Source organism: Lissotriton helveticus, chromosome 6, assembly GCF_964261635.1.
Source record: "Lissotriton helveticus chromosome 6, aLisHel1.1, whole genome shotgun sequence".
Taxonomy (NCBI): domain Eukaryota; kingdom Metazoa; phylum Chordata; class Amphibia; order Caudata; family Salamandridae; genus Lissotriton; species Lissotriton helveticus.
The window spans coordinates 1,216,235,968-1,216,253,404 of NC_136067.1; positions in this window are offsets into that span (position 1 = coordinate 1,216,235,968).

The window sequence follows — 17,437 nt, forward strand, 5'->3', positions numbered from 1 at the left end:
GCAGAGGATACACCACCACATGAGGATCCCCATAACACCACAGGAATTGCAGCAAACAAATATGATTTCTATAAGGTAGCCCATTTTCCCCATTGTATTGGTTGCATTGATGGGACGCACGTAGCCATTTGCCCACCCTTAGTAAATGAGTACATTTACAGGAACAGAAAATCATACCATTCATTGAATATACAAGTCATATGCAATTAAAAAAATATTATCATCATCACAGACATAGTGACTAGTTACCCTGGCAGTACACATGACTCCTACATCTTCAGACACAGTGGCATACACAGATGTCTCCTTGCGGGTGAATTTGGCGAAGGATACCTGCTTGGAAAACAGATGTAACACGGTCTTGCAGTCTCTTCAGCCATAGTGACACATAGCAGTGAGTAATGTTTTTGTTTTACACCCTGTAGGTGATAGCGCATATGGTGTGCGCTCCTTCATACTGATGCCATACCTAAATCCAATTACCACAAGGGAGCAGCGAAATAATGAGGCGCATATTTCAACACGCAAAGTGATTGAGAGAACATTTGGTTTACTGAAATCTAGGTTCCGCTGCCTCCACAAAACCTGTGGTGCATTGCAATACAGGCCAGACACCAGCTGCAAAATCATCACCACTTGTGCCATGTTTCACAACATTGTCATTAGAGGCATACTACTGGAACTCTTTGACAGTGAGCCTATGGAAGGCAATCAGCCAAGACAACCACCACAAGCAGCACATAGTACAAGCGCAGTAAAGGGGACACAGAGATGTGCAGAAATCACTCAGCATTTTTTTAAAGCTGGGTAATGATTAGACAACACACTACATGCTCAACTGTTTAATGAAACAAAATGTGGTAGTGTTAATGCACACATGTCAGGTGCTAACAAGCATTGTGTTTTACAAAATAAAACAACATGACATTGAAATGGTACTTAAATGGCAGTCCAGACAATGTTCGTGCTATTGGCTACATCACCAGATTTGACAGCGTCCCACAATTCACTTCTTGCGGCCACGCATTCCCAGGGACCTCTCAGATGGCTCTGCCACACCCCATGTGGAGTCTTCGGTGCCAGTGGTGCTCCGAGTACTGCGCCTCCTAGTTGTTGTTATTGGTGCCACTAGGCTACTGAGGCTGTAGGCCTCCTCACTCTCACCCCCTCCCAGCACATTGTTGCCACCTACAGAAGCAGTCTGGTGTTGCTCCACCACATTGGTGACCTGGACAAGGCAGAGAGATAAACGGTTAAGGGGGGGTCCGAGGGGAAAAAATTATTATAGACCTTTTGGTACCTAGTCCCCCAACTAGACACTAAAACACACGGAAGGTACAGAAGGTCTCAGAAATACAGAGGGAGAGAAAAGAAAATAGCAAATCTCTCTATTGGGACCTAATAGTGTCCTCTTTACATGCCCAGAATACACAGTTAATCTGGAAACAACCAAGAAAACAAAAACAAGAGAAGATGCACAAGGAGAGGAAAAAGATACCCATCAGCCCACTCATAAGTGGAATCTCGTCATCTGGGTATATGTTGGTAAATGGTGTCCTCTAGGGTCTGCCTTGGAAGCAATCCATAGGACTGCCTAGTGATGGACCCAGAACATTTCACCAACAGATGACAGTATATGAGCGGGAGGGGTTGAGGTTGCAGTGCTCAAAGAAAAAGAAGAAGAAAAGGAAAATAATCCAAGTGATTCTAAAAATACCTACGATGATGTCATGAAATACTTTATTAGGGCTGACCATCAAAGTGGTATGGTTAAAAACAGTATGCTGATAGCATGTAAGGAATTGCTACCCACCAATGTTGTTATTCGGTCAACATGTTTCAGCCTCAAGGGCTTTCGTCAGGACCTATGGTGCTACTGCAACACTTACTTAAGTGATGTGAAAGTGGGATCTACATCTGCTTTCCAAACTGAAAAGAGTGTATCTTCTCCTGCATAGACACAATACAAAAGACAGAAACAGAGACATGGACAAATTATGTCAACAAAAAGAAGTGCACAGACTGCAAACTCTCGTTTCTATGGTCTTTATAATATGGCTATGAACACTTGAAAGACACTCACCCTTATTGTGGGGAGAGAAAACCTCACCTCACCTGGCCACTGCTCAGGAAGAAAGGGAGGCCACGCACTGGAAATAAACAGAACACTTAGAAAGTTATAACCAGTGGTAGTAGAAACACAATCTACAGACAAGAAAAACTGGATTCAAAACACATAAATCAGAGACACACATGGTGACACAATGGCCAGACTGGTTTCCTCTTGCATCAGGAAAGTATACCACAAAGCCTCACTGACTGCACAAACCTGTAGACCTATAAAGTACAAAGGCCCAGGTAGCCAGCCGCAGTCACTGGGAATAGAGGCGCCTACTCCTGTGCTTTCCACCTAGTACTCAAAGACCAAAGACCAAAGCAATAATGCTATTGACTGTACCACCACCACTGACCTCTCCGTCGTTGCCTCGGAGTGAAAACTGAGCCGAGGGGGAGGCGACGACTGATGGTCACACGCGATGTTAAATACACTACAGTGGACCTGAAAGGAAACTGCTTTGTTTCAAAATTTGATTGGCTCATGTGTAGGCCAATGGGAATCGGCTCACAGGCAGCCAACCGTGACCTACACTGATAAGCCTGCAGTGGACCTGAAAGGAAATTCCTTTGTTTCAAAATTTGATTGGCTCATGTGTAGGCCAATGGGAATCGGCTCACAGGCAGCCAAACCGTGACCTACACTGATAGGCCTGCAGTGGACCTGAAAGGAAACTCCTTTGTTTCAAAATTTGATTGGCTCATGTGTAGGCCAATGGTAATCGGCTCACAGGCAGCCAACCGTGACCTACACTGATAAGCCTGCAGTGGACCTGAAAGGAAACTCCTTTGTTTCAAAATTTGATTGGCTCATGTGTAGGCCAATGGGAATCGGCTCACAGGCAGCCAACCGTGACCTACACTGATAAGCCTGCAGTGGACCTGAAAGGAGACTCCTTTGTTTCAAAATTTGATTGGCTCATGTGTAGGCCAATGGGAATCGGCTCACAGGCAGCCAAACGTGACCTACACTGATAAGCCTGCAGTGGACCTGAAAGGAAACTCCTTTGTTTCAAAATTTGATTGGCTCATGTGTAGGCCAATGGGAATCGGCTCACAGGCAGCCAAACGTGACCAACACTGATAAGCCTCAGCCACATTAACAGGCCGACCGTGAGACATACCTCACGCGCATATGCGCACCAGTCAAATCGTAAGGCAGTAAGATGGTGTGTTGTATTCTATCCAAAGAAGAGCCATAAGAAGAGCTAGGTGTGTTTATTTATTTATACTGCTAGAGGGCAATGTTTAGAGGTCGCGCGCTAATTTAGCCGTTTGCCAACTTCCAGTCGGATAGTACCGGGGGCTTAAACTGATATAGACACTGGCTACATATATTCAATATATATAGAACATGAGAAGGGGAACCCTACCCAGCGAGGGTGTTAGAGCTCAGTGGAGGTAACCCTTATGCCAAAGGCTGTTAGCACAAGGACTCTGTGTTCGGAAAAACAATCTGCGCAATCACAGCTGCATCCAAGGAATGTCATCATTCAATCCTTCTGTGTCACTATGAAGTTTGAAAACCCACTTCTGTTCTTTCCTCAATAGGAAAAGTGAAACATCCGTGACGTGACTAGGTATGTAAGGTTGTTCTAGAACCAACCATCTCAGTTCATCTGGACTATGTCTCTTGTCAAGGAAGTGAGTGGTGAGCCGTGTTGCCTGTTTTTTGCGTCTCATGGTGCTCATATGTTCCTGCACGCGCAATTTGATTTTTCTTGCGGTCATGCCGATGTACCTTAGTCCACAGGGGCAGGTAATCTGGTATATCACTTTCTCACTGTTGCAATTAGTGTGGTGTTTCAATTGCCATGGTCGCGAGGTCCCAATGTCCACTTCAAGTGTTTTGCTGGTCAGTGGGCATACTGAGCAATTCCCGCAGGGATGATGTCCTCGTACCGGGGGCAGACCCCATAGAGTTTGCGGGGGTTCACATACTTCTTGCCGAGGTCGTGTATGCACAAGAGAGTCTCTCAAGTTGTTCCCTCTTTTAAAAGAAAAGAGTGGAAGGGGAATGGTCTCACCGGAGCTGTTCAGAATGCGCCACCTTTTCCTGATCATCTTTTGGATTTTAGAAGATGATGTGTTGTACGTTGTCACGCACACCAATCTGTCTAGTGGTGGTTTGACAACTGGAGGCTCAAGCAGCGCTTCGCGATGGTTATTCGCAGCACGTTTCATTGAAGTCCGGACAAGGTTATTCGGATAGCGTCTCACTTTCAACTTCATGGAGAGATCTTTCGCTTTTCGGCGGAAGTCTGGAATGTTTGAACAATTCCTCCGGACCCTCAAGAACTGTCCAAAGGGGAGGTTCTCACAGAGGGACCGGGGGTGATGGCTATCGAATCTCAGCAGGGAGTTCCGAGCCATGGGTTTCCGATACAAGGAGCTCGCCAAATGGCCATCTTCTGGAAAGATGACAAGATCCAAGAAGGGGAGCTCTGTTCTACTATGCTCAAGGGTAAACCTCAAAAAAGCATTCTGACCATTCAGCCACTCTTGAAACAACAAGAGGGAAGGTACATCGCCACGCCAGACGACAAGAATGTCGTCGATGTACCGCTTCCACATCATCAATTGATGATGATGAGGGTTGTTGGTGCTCAACACGTGGTGGGTCTCAAACTGGTGGACATACAAATTAGCCAGGCTGGGGGCAAATTTGCTGCCCATTGATGTCCCCGAGGTTTGTAAATACAGGGAATCCTCAAAGGCAAAAAAGTTCTCGGTCATAGCAATCCGAGCTAATTCCATGACAAAGTGAGTGGGAGTTGTCAAGGTAGAAGGGAAAGCCTCTAAAAGTTCTTGTACAGTTTGTAGTGTATCCATTTGAGGAATACAAGTGTACAAAGATTCGACATCAAAACTAGCTAAAATGTCAGTATTAATGTCGAAGGTCACCTCAGGTAGAATGCGCAGGACATCTTTGGTGTCCTGAAGGTAGGTCGGCATTGTCTTAACAATGGGACTTAAAAAGATGTCAACAAAGAAGGACAGAGGTTCGAGCAAAGATCCAATGCCCGAAATGATCGGACGGCCCGGAGGGGGTCTCGCAGGCTTATGAATCTTTGGGAGGATGTAAAAGTAGGGAGTGATGGGACACTTGGTGACTAAAAAGATTGCCTCTTTCGGAGTAATCCAGCCTTCTGCGCTGGCTTCCTCTACCAGATGTTTGATCTCATTAGTTAGTCTTGGCGTGGGATTTTCAGCAAGGAGGGTGTAGGACTGTGCATTGCCTAGTTGTCTCAGGCATTCAGCTCGGTAGTCAGTAGTGTTGAGAATGACTATGGCACCCCCCTTGTCCGCTGGTTTAATCACTATCCCCGTGTCTTTCGAGAGAGTGTCCAGGGCTGATCTGTCTCTTTTTGATATATTCTGGTAGTTCCCCTCTTTGGAAAAGTCCATAGATTTGAGGTCTTGTAGTATTGCAGCCTCAAAAGTGCCAACTTTGGATGGTACTTGTTGCAACAGGGGCATGAAAGTGGATCTAACTTTAAGACCTGTGTTTGTATCTTCAGTCGGGGTATCTGTTTCTTTGTTTTTGAAGAAATAGTGCAGCCTGATGGTTCTGAAAAATCGTTCGATCTCCCCTCTTATCAAAAAGGGTTCCCCACTGTTGGTCGGGACAAACCCTAGGCCTCTGTTTAGAACATCCTGTTCAGTAGGAGTGATCACTCGACTACTTAGGTTCACTACCAAGTCTTCATCCTCTTGTGACTCGCTCATTGCCCTTGTTTGTTGTGTGTTGTTGTCGAGTCCTGGTTGTCTGACCACTGAACTTGGTTTTGGCCTCTCCGCCTGCCTCTGTTCCAACCTCGGCCCTGTCCTAAAAAAGCCTGGTTTTCAAAATACTGAGGCTGCATCGGGTAATGAGACATTGGTGGGGGAAACTGGGGATAACCCCACGGGGCTGGTGGCCACCATGACCCCGTCTGGTACATGTTTCCACTATTATTGTATCGACGATTCGGTCGATTACCACGGCCTCTGCCTCTGGGTTGGCTATTGTCTCCACTCTCAGAGCCAGAAGACTCGGTCTCAGATGATGTGGCATATGAAGAGCCTGCAGTGTGTTTGGGTTTATTGGTATCAGTGGGAGTGTAATTATCACTGGTGTAGGGATACACCTTCTCATGTGAGAACTTAGCCAGGTCTTTCTTGAACTTTTCTATCTTGGCGAGAAAAATTGGATCTTTATACTCCTTGTTTGCTTTGTTGGAGTCTTCTAATTGTTTCTCAAATCTTTTGGTTGTTAGGGTGGTCTTAATTTGCCCTTCTAGAATTTGAATCTCGACCAAGATGGCATCTGCAATACGTTTGGCTGTAGTGATAATTAAAATCAGCCAGTCTCTTGTACAGCGCCAGGCTATTAAGGACCAGTCTTTGACAAAGACCTTGTCAGTGAGGAAGAGCCTAGGCGCGTTGGTAACTATGAGACCTGTGGGTGAACATTTGCCATGTAAATATTCTGCCATTATTTGACCGTGTATGATGGTACGTGAGTGACTTTTTTTCAGGTTTAATATCGTTTCCCAGTCTCCCACAATAGCTGGAGCTGGATTGGGGATCTGGTCTAGCATACTAGGATTTTCAGATAAAATCGATGAAAGGAATTCATCGTCGAAACCAAGACCGCCAAAGTCCGCCATGGTGTCGTCAAATCAGAATGTGAAGAATGCAGGGGATGCACCAAAGGGTCAGTGCCTTAATTCAAGATGAAGGACCCGCAGCCAAGGCTGCACAACAGAACAGAGAGATAAACGGTTAAGGGGGGGTCCGAGGGGAAAAAATTATTATAGACCTTTTGGTACCTAGTCCCCCAACTAGACACTAAAACACACGGAAGGTACAGAAGGTCTCAGAAATACAGAGGGAGAGAAAAGAAAATAGCAAATCTCTCTATTGGGACCTAATAGTGTCCTCTTTACATGCCCAGAATACACAGTTAATCTGGAAACAACCAAGAAAACAAAAACAAGAGAAGATGCACAAGGAGAGGAAAAAGATACCCATCAGCCCACTCATAAGTGGAATCTCGTCATCTGGGTATATGTTGGTAAATGGTGTCCTCTAGGGTCTGCCTTGGAAGCAATCCATAGGACTGCCTAGTGATGGACCCAGAACATTTCACCAACAGATGACAGTATATGAGCGGGAGGGGTTGAGGTTGCAGTGCTCAAAGAAAAAGAAGAAGAAAAGGAAAATAATCCAAGTGATTCTAAAAATACCTACGATGATGTCATGAAATACTTTATTAGGGCTGACCATCAAAGTGGTATGGTTAAAAACAGTATGCTGATAGCATGTAAGGAATTCTACTACCACTGGTTATAACTTTCTAAGTGTTCTGTTTATTTCCAGTGCGTGGCCTCCCTTTCTTCCTGAGCAGTGGCCAGGTGAGGTGAGGTTTTCTCTCCCCACAATAAGGGTGAGTGTCTTTCAAGTGTTCATAGCCATATTATAAAGACCATAGAAACGAGAGTTTGCAGTCTGTGCACTTCTTTTTGTTGACATAATTTGTCCATGTCTCTGTTTCTGTCTTTTGTATTGTGTCTATGCAGGAGAAGATACACTCTTTTCAGTTTGGAACGCAGATGTAGATCCCACTTTCACATCACTTAAGTAAGTGTTGCAGTAGCACCATAGGTCCTGACGAAAGCCCTTGAGGCTGAAACATGTTGACCGAATAACAACATTGGTGGGTAGCAATTCCTTACATGCTATCAGCATACTGTTTTTAACCATACCACTTTGATGGTCAGCCCTAATAAAGTATTTCATGACATCATCGTAGGTATTTTTAGAATCACTTGGATTATTTTCCTTTTCTTCTTCTTTTTCTTTGAGCACTGCAACCTCAACCCCTCCCGCTCATATACTGTCATCTGTTGGTGAAATGTTCTGGGTCCATCACTAGGCAGTCCTATGGATTGCTTCCAAGGCAGACCCTAGAGGACACCATTTACCAACATATACCCAGATGACGAGATTCCACTTATGAGTGGGCTGATGGGTATCTTTTTCCTCTCCTTGTGCATCTTCTCTTGTTTTTGTTTTCTTGGTTGTTTCCAGATTAACTGTGTATTCTGGGCATGTAAAGAGGACACTATGAGACCTGGACAAGGCCCCTGGCCACATCCCAACAGCAATGGGTCATCTCATCTTGCATCTCCACAGCACGACGGGCAGCTGAGCTGTGGATGTGCTCAGCCGATTGATGGCCCTGGTGTACCCATCTAGGCGCACCATCAAATTATGATGCCTCTTACATTGGGATGCATGGTCATCTTGCATCACCCTGCACAAGTCATGAATGGCCTTTGTGACACTGTTCCCAAATAACCTGCGCGCATGGGCGCGCGAACACCTCTGTTGCATGAAGCGCGCAGTGCTGTGCGTGGAGCGCGCACACACAGCACATCAAACAACAACATTCACGCCGCTGCTTTTAATAAAGTGAGCAGCGTGAAAACCGGGTGTTTTTTTCAGGTAGAGCCCAGCTGCGGTGCATACTGTTTGCCTTTGTTTAAGTATTCATGTTAATTGCATCGCCGTCACGAGCTGCAATTAACATGAATACTTTAAACAAAAGCACACAATGTGCCCATCGCCCTGCACCGGCGCTCTATTATGAAAAGAAATTCAGCACGTCTACAGATGGGGCGTGAAAAGCACATGTCGTGTTTGTAAACTTGCTGAATTTCTCTTCTTAACAGAGCTGGGCTGCGGGATGATTGTGTGACTTTGTTAAAGTTTTCAGGTTAATTACAGCTCCAGACGGGTGCTGTGATTAACCTGAAATCTTTAACAAAGCCCCACAATCACCCCGCAGCCCAGCTCTGTTACGAAAAGAAATGCAGCAACTCTACAAACACGACTCGAAAAGCACACGTCGTGTTTGTAGAGTTGCTGCATTTCTTTTCTTAACAGAGCTGGGCTGCGAGTTGATTGTGTGACTTTGTTAAAGTTTTCAGGTTAATTACAGCTTCAGACGGGCGCTGTTATTAACCTGAAATCTTTAACAAAGCCCCACAATCACCCCACAGCCCAGCTCTGTTAAAAAAATAAATTCAGCAACTCTACAAACACGACGTGAAAAGCACACGTCGTGTTTGTAGAGTTGCTGCATTTCTTCTTAACAGAGCTGTGCTGCGGGGTGATTGTGTGACTTTGTTTAAGTTTTCAGGTTAATTTCAGCTCCAGACGTGGGCTGTGATTAACCTGAAATCTTTAACAAAGCCCCACAATCACCCCGCAGCCCAGCTCTGTTAAAAAAAGAAATGCAGCAACTCTACAAATACGGTGTGAAAAGCACACGTCGTGTTTATAGACTTGCTGAATTTCTCTACTTAATAGAGTGCAGCTGTGGGGTGATTTACACCTTTCTGTGCTTGGCATAGTGTGCCACCCTACTTGTATTTTACTGTTTCTGTCATTGCATTCAGATATATGATACAACAAGTAACATCATACCCAAGGCTTTAAGTGGGATACAAAAACTTGGGGGTCTCGCAAAGGTGTGTGGCCAGTGTAATTAAGGCCCTGGCTTAAGACACATAAGCTAAAAATCTGTACTTAGCATAGTGCACCGCCTGACTTGTATTTTGCTGTTTCTGTCATTGCATCCAGATATATGATACAACAAGTAACATCATACCTGCAAGTCAGGACTATTGGCTTTGTCAATGGTTGTTAGTTGCATAAGATAAATAGGCAGCAACTATGGCTTGTGTGTAATATTGAAAAGGCTTTAACTTAAAGTCCTGGTGGCACCACAACAATGTTGCTGCTCCTGAGTTTCAAAAAGAGAAGGGAAATCCAGAGAGAAAATGACTCTCTTTAATGGATTTCCCAAACCCTACAAGTAGGGTGACTAGAGAGTGCGACCCAAAAAAACAGGATATTTTGCTAAAATAGAGGAAGGACCACAAACTGATATCAATAAAGTGGCAAATAATGACAGTCCTCATCCTCATAGAAACACATAACAGGCACTAAGAAAATAAATGTAATTTTTAAAACCAGCATCATGCCTGTTATTTAAACTGCTTACTTATAACAGCTGCTTACTAGCCCTGCTTTGGAACTCCTAAAAAACATGCCTCTCACTGTTTTTAGTTCACCCTCTCAAAAAAACGGGAAATGAGCCACTTTTCCCGAAATCTGCCGGGACAACTGTTGAAAAACCGGGACGGTCCAGACAAATCCGGGACTTCTGGTCACCCTAACTACAAGATCATGCCCTAACTTCTCTACTAGTGAGAAGTGAGCAGTAAGAGCACATGCACATTGATGTGCCTGCTGTCACTGCAGTCTGGGAAAAAACGGACTGCCTGTGCCAGGGCATAAAACAGAGCCTGACAGAGACCTGTTTCGAAGCCCCCTTTAAAAAACTGCCAGTGCTCAGCACCGGTGAGACCCGCCCGACTTAAAGCCTTGATCATACCTACAATTCGGACCATTGACTTTGTAAGTGGTTGCTAGTTGCATAAGATAAATACGCAGCAACAATGGCTGATAAAACTTAAATCGATCTGAATTTGAAAGCAGCGAAACTCTCTAGCCATCTTTCTAGTTGTGATTAGGCTGCCAATGACAGAGACTTGCTTGAGTGTCTGTTATGGTCATGCTGGGAGTACAGTTTTAACAATCCCTTTTGACAAAATGTGACATTTTAACAAGAAGCCGTTTGACTGTTAATGAAATTCGCTTTTTTGTATTTGCATATATTAGGGCGAAAGGGGGTGATCTTCTGTACAAAACTCAGCTCTGAAATTCATCTGGTTAAGCAGACGGATGTATGTCAGTACAACGCGATCTTTTAGATCACGGTACTTTACAACGCGGTTTCTACAACGCAAGTCATTACAACGACTTGCGTTGGAGGGCGCAGATTGATGATTAATATAATTTTATATTCTAACACCAGCCCACGTAACAGTAGGGAAGGTGTTGGAATATAAAATGACAATATTCCTTAACCAACAGCGCCATCCAGCGCAAGTCGTAGTAAAGACTTGCATTGTAATGGCAGCGTGGTAAAGGTAGTGCGGTGTAAACACCGCGTTGTAAACGATGTTTCCCAAGCAGACTGTCTTGTGATAGGAGCTTGCCATACATCTAGTAGTGCAGCTTCCGTACTGTGGTTGGGACAGAAAAGTGACTAATGGGAATTCAAGTTGGCTTGCTTCTAAATATTTTTCACATTGTAGGGTGATCATTCTCTCCAGGTTTAATGGGGTCAGAGGAAGGAAGAAAGGGGAAATGTTTGTGGTATTTCTCTATATTTTTTTAATGTAGGTGCTCATTATGGCAAGTCTGAAGAATAGACTAGATAAACCTTGACCCAGTGAGACACTGATGATGGTAACAGCAGCCTTGAGCAGGGGAGGAGCAGAGTCTTTTTAGGGTCTTAATTATTGTTCTATTATTGTCTTGAGAAACTGACATCTAAAAGAGTGTGTTTTTTATGCAGGATGATCTGTGACCTGTACATTCCATGGGACTAGGTGATATACCAGTGCAGTGTTGGTGCAGGTTTTGACAGATCTCTTGTCAGCGTTGTAATGTTGGTCTAAGTTTGTATTTTTTCAAGGATTTGAAAGTTGGATAGCAGTTCAATGATCACTTTTCTCACCTATAAAAGCCTCTAAGCGCACTGCCCACTCCTAGTCATCCCGTTTCACTTCATCTGATAGTTTTCTTGTTTATTGCAGCTCCAGACGGGCGCTGCAATTATCCTGAAAACTTTAACCAAGGCACACAATCTCCCTGCAGCTGCGCTTTTGTAAGAAAAGAAATGCAGCAACTCTACAAACATGGTGTGTAAAGCACAGGCCGTGTTTGTAGACTTGCTGTATTTCTCTTCTTAATAGAGCTGGGGTGCTGGGTGATTGTGTGACTTTTTAAACCTTTCTGTGCTTGGCATAGTGTGCCCCCCAACTTGTATTTTACTGTTTCTGTCATTGCATCCAGACATATGATACAACAAGTAACATCAAACCTACAACAAGTCTGACTATTGGCTTTGTCAGTGGTTGTTAGTTGCATGAGATAAATAAGCAGCAACTATGACTTTCATATAATATTGAAAAATCTTCCACTTAAAGCCCTGGTGGCACCACGACAATGTTGCTGCCCCTGAGTTTCAAAAGGAGAAGGGAAGCAAGTGTTAGTGAAGATTAAAAATCTTGGCAAGGGCTAACCAGCCTTTCACCCTTCTTAGTTTGTTCTGGTGAGCACGGTTACATAGAGCAAGCATTTAGAAATGACAAGATGGCGAAAAAGGCTCCTTCTAGAACCCCTCCAACGTCGATATGCAGAGCCGCTACTTCTGAAGCATTGCCATACCCCACTCGCTGTCTTCTCTGACATATCTTTTGTCCTTTCTCTTCCACTCCCTAGCTGCTCTCGCCGTCTCCTTCTCTTCTTTTTATTCTTCCTCATATCAGTCCCACTCCACATTTACCCACTTTCCCCTTCTGCCCATGCCATTCTTGTCTCCATTTCCCTCTCACTGCCTGTTCTTTGCTTTTCCTCTTACCGGTTTTCCATTCTCCGTTCTCCCTCCCAGTTCTCCAAAGCCTCTGGCTGCCTTTCTTTCTGTCCCTCTCTTACCAATTTCTCCATTACCCCTTCCCCATTTCTCATCTTTGAACCCTGACTTTTTTTCTACTTTGTTCCTCTCTCCCCCTTTCTCTGCCACTAAATCCTATTTCTCACTAGTCTCCTCTCCTTTTCCTTCAGGCTATGTTACAATTTTGAAAACACATACCACTATCCCTGAATATTACATGGAAGCACATTTAGAATTTGGACTAGTGTGCCTCTGCAGTGTCGGTGACCTGGCCAACAAGCATTAGAAATGCAATAGGTCTCGGATCTATTTGAGTTAGAGGAAATGGCATTGTAAATGGCAATGTCTTTTCGCCATGTGTTATGGAGTGTATGTATGTAGTGTCTAATGGAATTATGTGGTTTGGATTGGAATTGGAGCAATGGTAGCATGCTGAGCTTTAGATGATTATGTTTAAAAGTAAAGTTTGCAATACTGCTATTGGTACAATAGTTAATTGTGGATTCGTTAACAATTGATGTGTGTAGTTATGGCTGTTGGTGTGCACTGACGGGTGGTGGTGTGTGCCTGGTGAAAGCGTGCACTGACGGCTGGTGGTGTGTGTATGCCTGGTGAAAGTGTGCACTGATGGTTGGTGGTGTGTGTGTGCGCCTGGTGAAAGCGTGCAGTGACGGCTGGTGGTGTGTGTGTCTGCTATTGGTACAATAGTTAATTGTGGATTCGTTAACAATTGATGTGTGTAGTGATGGCTGTTGGTGTGCACTGACGGGTGGTGGTGTGTGCCTGGTGAAAGCGTGCACTGACGGCTGGTGGTGTGTGTATGCCTGGTGAAAAGCTGATTATCCTGCATACTCACATACTGATTACCCTGCATATTGAAACACTGCTCACCCTGCACACTCACACACTGCTGGCCCTGGACACCTAAGTACTGCTCACCCTGCATACTCACACACTGCTCACCCTGCACACTCACACACTGCTGGCCCTGGACACCCACATACTGCTCACCCTGCATACTCACATACTGATCACCCTGCATACTCAAACACTGCTCACCCTGCATACGCACACTCTGCTCACCCTGCACACTCACACACTGCTGGCCCTGGACATCCACATACTGCTCATCTTGCATATGCACACACTGCTTACCTGAAATCTTTAACAAAGCCCCACAATCACCCCACAGCCCAGCTCTGTTAAAAAAATAAATGCAGCAACTCTACAAACACGACGTGAAAAGCACACGTCGTGTTTGTAGAGTTGCTGCATTTCTTCTTAACAGAGCTGTGCTGCGGGGTGATTGTGTGACTTTGTTTAAGTTTTCAGGTTAATTACAGCTCCAGACGTGGGCTGTGATTAACCTGAAATCTTTAACAAAGCCCCACAATCACCCCGCAGCCCAGCTCTGTTAAAAAAAGAAATGCAGCAACTCTACAAACACGGTGTGAAAAGCACACGTCGTGTTTATAGACTTGCTGAATTTCTCTACTAAATAGAGTGCAGCTGTGGGGTGATTTACACCTTTCTGTGCTTGGCATAGTGTGCCACCCTACTTGTATTTTACTGTTTCTGTCATTGCATCCAGATATATGATACAACAAGTAACATCATACCCAAGGCTTTAAGTGGGATACAAAAACTTGGGGGTCTCGCAAAGATGTGTGGCCAGTGTAATTAATGCCCTGGCATAAGACACATAAGCTATAAATCTGTACTTAGCATAGTGCACCGCCTGACTTGTATTTTGCTGTTTCTGTCATTGCATCCAGATATATGATACAACAAGTAACATCATACCTGCAAGTCAGGACTATTGGCTTTGTCAATGGTTGTTAGTTGCATAAGATAAATAGGCAGCAACTATGGCTTGTGTGTAATATTGAAAAGGCTTTAACTTAAAGTCCTGGTGGCACCACAACAATGTTGCTGCTCCTGAGTTTCAAAAAGAGAAGGGAAATCCAGGGAGAAAATGACTCTCTTTAATGGATTTCCCAAACCCTACAAGTAGGGTGACTAGAGAGTGCGACCCAAAAAAACAGGATATTTTGCTAAAATAGAGGAAGGACCACAAACTGATATCAATAAAGTGGCAAATAATGACAGTCCTCATCCTCATAGAAACACATAACAGGCACTAAGAAAATAAATGTAATTTTTAAAACCAGCATCATGCCTGTTATTTAAACTGCTTACTTATAACAGCTGCTTACTAGCCCTGCTTTGGAACACCTAAAAAACATGACTCTCACTGTTTTTAGTTCACCCTCTCAAAAAAATGGGAAATGAGCCACTTTTCCCGAAATCTGCCGGGACAACTGTTGAAAGACCGGGACGGTCCAGACAAATCCGGGACTCCTGGTCACCCTAACTACAAGATCATGCCCTAACTTCTCTACTAGTGAGAAGTGAGCAGTATGAGCACATGCACATTGATGTGCCTGCTGTCACTGCAGTCTGGGAAAAAACGGACTGCCTGTGCCAGGGCATAAAACAGAGCCTGACAGAGACCTGTTTCGAAGCCCCCTTTAAAAAACTGCCAGTGCTCAGCACCGGTGAGACCTGGCCCACTTAAAGCCCTGATCATACCTACAATTCGGACCATTGACTTTGTAAGTGGTTGCTAGTTGCATAAGATAAATACGCAGCAACAATGGCTGGTATAACTTAAATCCATCTGAATTTGAATGCAGCGAAACTCTCTAGCCATCTTTCTAGTTGTGATTAGGCTGCCAATGACAGAGACTTGCTTGAGTGTCTGTTATGGTCATGCTGGGAGTACAGTTTTAACAATCCCTTTTGACAAAATGTGACATTTTAACAAGAAGCCGTTTGACTGTTAATGAAATTCGCTTTTTTGTATTTGCATATATTAGGGCGAAAGGGGGTGATCTTCTGTACAAAACTCAGCTCTGAAATTCATCTGGTTAAGCAGACGGATGTATGTCAGTACAACGCGATCTTTTAGATCGCGGTACTTTACAATGCGGTTTCTACAACGCAAGTCGTTACAACGACTTGCGTTGGAGGGCGCGGATTGATGATTAATATAATTTTTTTATTCCAACACCAGCCCACGTAACAGTAGGGAAGGTGTTGGAATATAAAATTACAATATTCCTTAACCAACAGAGCCATCCAGCGCAAGTCGTAGTAAAGACTTGCATTGTAATGGCAGCGTGGTGAAGGTAGTGCGGTGTAAACACCGCGTTGTAAACGATGTTTCCCAAGCAGACTGTCTTGTGATAGGAGCTTGCCATACATCTAGTAGTGCAGCTTCCGTACTGTGGTTGGGACAGAAAAGTGACTAATGGGAATTCAAGTTGGCTTGCTTCTAAATATTTTTCACATTGTAGGGTGATCATTCTTTCCAGGTTTAATGGGGTCAGAGGAAGGAAGAAAGGGGAAATGTTTGTGGTATTTCTCTATTTTTTTTAATGTAGGTGCTCATTATGGCAAGTCTGAAGAATAGACTAGATAAACCTTGACCCAGTGAGACACTGATGATGGTAACAGCAGCCTTGAGCAGGGGAGGAGCAGAGTCTTTTTAGCTTCTTAATTATTGTTCTATTATTGTCTTGAGAAACTGACATCTAAAAGAGTGTGTTTTTTATGCAGGATGATCTGTGACCTGAACATTCCATGGGACTAGGTGATATACCAGTGCAGTGTTGGTGCAGGTTTTGTCAGATCTCTTGTCAGCGTTGTAATGTTGGTCTAAGTTTGTATTTTTTCAAGGATTTGAAAGTTGGATAGCAGTTCAATGATCACTTTTCTCACCTATAAAAACCTCTAAGCGCACTGCCCACTCCTAGTCATCCCGTTTCACTTCATCTGATAGTTTTCTTGTTTATTGCAGCTCCAGACGGGCGCTGCAATTATCCTGAAAACTTTAACCAAGGCACACAATCACCCTGCAGCTGCGCTTTTGTAAGAAAAGAAATGCAGCAACTCTACAAACATGGTGTGTAAAGCACAGGCCGTGTTTGTAGACTTGCTGTATTTCTCTTCTTAATAGAGCTGGGGTGCTGGGTGATTGTGTGACTTTTTAAACCTTTCTGTGCTTGGCATAGTGTGCCCCCCAACTTGTATTTTACTGTTTCTGTCATTGCATCCAGACATATGATACAACAAGTAACATCAAACCTACAACAAGTCTGACTATTGGCTTTGTCAGTGGTTGTTAGTTGCATGAGATAAATAAGCAGCAACTATGACTTTCATATAATATTGAAAAAGCTTCCACTTAAAGCCCTGGTGGCACCACGACAATGTTGCTGCCCCTGAGTTTCAAAAGGAGAAGGGAAGCAAGTGTTAGTGAAGATTAAAAATCTTGGCAAGGCCTAACCAGCCTTTCACCCTTCTTAGTTTGTTCAGGTGAGCACGGTTACATAGAGCAAACATTTAGAAATGACAAGATGGCGAAAAAGGCTCCTTCTAGAACCCCTCCAACGTCGATATGCAGAGCCGCTACTTCTGAAGCATTGCCATACCCCACTCGCTGTCTTCTCTGACATATCTTTTGTCCTTTCTCTTCCACTCCCTAGCTGCTCTCGCCGTCTCCTTCTCTTCTTTTTCTTCTTCCTCATATCAGTCCCACTCCACATTTACCCACTTTCCCCTTCTGCCCACGCCATTCTTGTCTCCATTTCCCTCTCACTGCCTGTTCTTTGCTTTTCCTCTTCGGTTTTCCATTCTCCGTTCTCCCTCCCAGTTCTTCAGACCCTCTGGCTGCCTTTC